We start from the raw sequence: 4,930 nt of genomic DNA, 5'->3' as shown, positions 1-4,930 counted from the left end.
AATTTTTGTTCTTTGATGCCTGATACCTGATCCCATCGACACCTCGTGATCACACATTGCCTTTCAATTTTTCTGAAATCATATCATTTAGTATTTGGTACCATTAAAATAAATTTTGTTACAACAGTAAGACTACAGCTTTTTCTTCTTCTCAAAATGCCCAACTAGTTATGCTAAGAATATTTTAAAAGAAGCCTATCATTCTCTTGATGATTTTTGAATGCCTACATTTATCATGTACCAAATATCACAAAATGTGTTCTATTTTATACTCTATTATGTTTCATTAAATTTGAACCCATAAACCATTATCATATGGTTTAAATTAGTACCGTTTAGTATCTATTTGACAGTAGTAGTAGTAGTTGTAGTAGTAGTAGTAGTAGTAGTAATCTCTTCTTGAACTTTTTTTTCTTATAGCTATGTATTTATTTTCACATAGAGATTTTAGAAATTTTAAAAGGACATAAGAGGGAGGAAAAGAAAGATTAATGAAAATTATCTTGACATTTTTATGTAGGTATATTTAATTTATGTTTGAATTTGAAAAGAATGCAAGCATCAGGCATCTTTCTCTATTCAAGTTGTTTTCAGTCTGTAGGATTTCAAAGTATCTTTATATAAAATAATAGTTGCCCTCACGTGGATTCTGATTCACTCCATCCCCGTGTTTGGCAGAGTCGCCTTGTGATCCACAGGATTCTCAGAACTGTGGCCTTTCAGAAGCAGATCGCCAGACCTGTCTTCCAAGGCATGTCTCGATGAATCTTTAGTTAGTTGAGTACTTACTAATTTGTGCCACCCTAAGATCAAGCCTACAAATTTCTCGTTAGTCTTATCCTAAGTTTTTGTTATGAAAGGCATGTTTTCTATACACGCAAGCTATTCCTCTGACAAGGGTCGAGTTCATTCATAAATAACTCATGAAATCCAGCTGCATTCACATGTTCTGTCTTCTCGAGTCCCATTGCCAGACCAAACCAGTTGCTGTAGGGTCCATCGAAACTCACAGCAGCCCTGTGTGGCTGAGAGAACTATGTGCCACCCTGTTTTCTAGGGAAGATTTTTGGAGTAACTTGGAAAAGGAGGAAATAGTGGTCAGGTCATGAGATAATAGAGACTAATAAATACATGTTTTAGGATATGCCCATCAATTAGAAGTGTTGAATGGTGTGCAAGTCAAGACCCTTGATGGTCAAAGATCTTGGAAGTCAGATAATGAAAGAATCACCTAGATGGGTTTTGACATCACCCCAAATCATGGCAGGCGCCATTTTCAAAAAAAGGACAAAGAATCAGAAGGTAAAATCTTCTAAGAAATGAGGGTGGATATTCTAGTGTTCTCTGGAAAGTGTTCTTCAAAATCTGGTCCACTACATTTTGTGATGAAGCCAGGACAGAACTTTTATGGAAAATTTTACACACTTTTAAAATAATTTTACACCAATGTTGAAAATAGCTAGCAAATCTAATACACTGTGCTTGTCTAACATACCTTTTTTTATTTTGCTGTCTGAATTCATTTTCATTATTTTTATAAGTCCCGTAATGCGTGAAGAGGGAAGCAAAAAAACCAATAATCCTTCTCCAGAGACAGTCTGAGAAACACTACTGTCGTGGACTGAAACAGAAAGAGTAGTGGATGATAAAGCTGGAGAATGGTGCAAATGTGGTTATAAGAAGCTAGGGACATCAATACACCCCACTTTGCCCTGGACTTCCATGATTTTAGCACTGGTAATCCTAGATCCCAGGGAAGCCCTTGGTTTTCTTGGGACAACCAAGATGGGAACAAACAGGGTGTTTACCACAACAGACGTCTTCTAGAACAGTTGATAAGGGAGAAAGCCCTACAGAAAGCCAGAAATGGCCTGACTACCTAATCATTCTCAGAATAAAAGAGCATCTTTACCTATCAGATAACAGTTTCAGGGAACAGTTTCTCCCACAGAACTGTGGGCACCCAGCCTTCTCCTTACCCCCCCCCCAGGGTAAACTGGAAGCTGAATGCTTGTGCCTCAAAAGGGCAAGACCCGTTTCCCTCTTGAAGATGGCAAAATAAAGGACAGTGGTTCAGAGTTAAGAGCTTTACACTATTATCCATAAAAATAAATGAGTATATTTAGCAGTTAAAATTGACAGAGCACTTTACGTCCGTCCTTTTAGAATATTGAACTTGATCACAGCTTCTCCAGATCCAGTATCTGGTGTCTTACTTTAAGAATTTTGGAAGTATTAGGTCAGCTTGCTCAGCCTCACATTTGCCCAAAATGGTTTTCAACAGAGAGCTATATAAATATGTTATCTGAAAGGACTGGATACAGTGTGTATTTAGCATAAAGTGTGCTAAATACATCTTCTTGCTAGTTTGGCAATGGGTCCAAGAAGGTGAATTAAAATAGGAAAAGTTTGCTTGATAACTTTGGAATCAGAATAGTCAAGTGACCTTGGCAGCCATTCATCAAGCAAGGGTGATAGGTTTGCAGAGACACCTGTCCATTCTAAAAGGATAGACTTGTCTGTTGCAATAAGTGTTTATGGGGATAGGTTATGACGTCTTCTCCTCTGGAGAAGAGATGATGACAAATTCTTACTTTCTAGCTTCCATTGGTCTTCACCAAAACACCATCGTTCTGTCTGCATGTGTTGTCACAGCATTTGTCCATTCGACAACCTACAATCCCCTAGTTACATGATTGCTTTTCATTGGTTCCTTTATATATTGACTGTTGCGTGATTAAATATATAGATGCACCTAAATCCTATCTCTATATTACTTCAATAGTACTGTACTATTAATAACCTCTGAGAAGCTTTCTCTAGATAGAATTGAACCTCTTGGAATGGCAACTGATCCAGAACAGTCTTTTAATTTCTATCACAGAGAAGACTACTATGTGCCTTAGCTTAAATCAAATGTCATCTCTTGGTGTTGATTAAATTCATCAGCTCTGTGTAAAAACACAAACTCAGTTGCTGTAGAGTGGGTCCCCTCACATGGTGATCCTATGTGTTTCCAGGGAAACTGCACCTCAGAGGGTTTTCCGTGACTGGATTTTCAGAAGTAGGATCCCAAGAGTTTCTTCCAAGGAATTATTGGGCAGGCTTTGGGTTAGTGGCTGAGAATATTAACTGTTTCCACCTTCCGGGGATTTTATCGGTGAAATTACCTTTTCACTCTTGTATTATCTTGTTGAATTGAAAATAAAGCTGTACATTTCTATCCCAAGTGACTCTCTATTGTGTTCTCATGGGTGATATGTTGGCAGTCCTTCTCAAATTGGATTTGCTCAATAATCATTTAATACTCTATCATGTAGAGTCAGCAGGGTTGGACTTGAGTCTGTGATAGCATGTCTATAACAATGATTTGTGATAGCAGGCTGGAGACGATGATGGACAAGAATATGTCTAGGGGGTTGGCAGCTGACATCAGCTCCGTGGAATGCACATCTCCGGGTCTCACAGCATAATCTCTACCACCAAAGACATTCTATTTTTGATGGTCTTAAAGGCTCACTCTCCTCATAAAGCAAATGTTTTGAAAAGGATGATGGCAACATATGTATGGATGTGCTTGACCCAATGGATAGAGGGATGGCTAGAAGAGCTGTCAGAGCCCCCAATAAAATGATTAAACAAACAAACAGACACCATGTTAGACTTTTCTCACTACAGATTCTGAGGTCTCCTGCCTCTTTTAAAAGTTGTTCTGAGCATGTGGACAGGTCAGGCCAGCAGTTTTCAGAGAATGGCTGCTACCAAAGTTCCTTGGACAATGTTTTCAATCTGTGTAAAACCTCACTTTCTTCATTTATTCAGTGAATGAGGGAATAATAATAATAAATACCTTTTCCTAAGAGTGTTATCAGGATTCATGCATGTGAAACTGCAAATATATAGCATGCAATGCATTTAGGTTTATTCTTACTAATAGTTTGACTCTCTCATCCTCTTGGAAAAGACAGTATATCTGGCTTCTCTCCTTTTCTGAATTCCAAGACCTCTTGCAAGGTTCACCTTAGCTTAAGGTGAGATTTCATTTCCTAATGAAGTGACACAAAAGATTTACACTGTAGTGCTTGTCATAACTGCTTAATAATGAAAAAAACATTTCATATTCTTCCCCACCCATAAGCTTAGGACATCTATACATATGATGTTCAAGAAATGCTATCATTGTGCAAAGTAATTATATAATTGGATATCTACTACACATTGTGTTATATAGGAAAAATATCATTCATTGCTTAGAGCAGACCCAATTGTTAAGAGCATGAACTTGGTAGTTGCTAGGTGCTAACTGGATGTTAAGTGAGAGAGGTGAGTTAGGATGAGATCATTCTACTTCTTAGACTGTTTGCCTATGATTAGGTTGATTTCTATCCCTGCATTTAGCAACTGAAAAATAACTTCAGGAATGGCCTAATTAATTCCTGAATCATGTCAATTATACCCTCCATTGGAGAGGCACTAAGAATTTGCATTTAATAGAACCCCTTTCTCTTATACCACCTGCTGTTTTCTGCAGGAGCCTTACCTAACCCACTAATTTGTATTCCTATTTTAAAATTATGTATACCCAACATCTAGGTGACTCCTATTAATAGACACCTCCAGGTGGAGGAACAAAGAGTTGTGCTTACATTGAGCCAGGACACACACTTTTGCTCTCACCACAGGTAACCATGATGCTCCATGACTTGCCTATCTGTCTTCTTAGTGCAGAGCTTCTACCTCATCTTAGGAAGGAAACACAATAGGAGATACACAATAAACCCACTTCAACAGTTCACAGTGTGTAACACTTTGACTTCAATAGCCAAGTGCCTTTTGGTCTCAGCTGCTCCTACTAAGAAGAAAGTCGTTATTATTTTTCTTCTCTTTTCTTTTTGGTCATTTTCTCAAATAAGCAATAAATTCTAAGAAA

The sequence above is a fragment of the Echinops telfairi genome, unplaced genomic scaffold (assembly GCF_000313985.2).
Source record: "Echinops telfairi isolate 266 unplaced genomic scaffold, ASM31398v2 ScPeMD7_23;HRSCAF=83, whole genome shotgun sequence".
NCBI classification, from domain to species: domain Eukaryota; kingdom Metazoa; phylum Chordata; class Mammalia; order Afrosoricida; family Tenrecidae; genus Echinops; species Echinops telfairi.
This window is presented reverse-complemented; position numbering follows the sequence as displayed.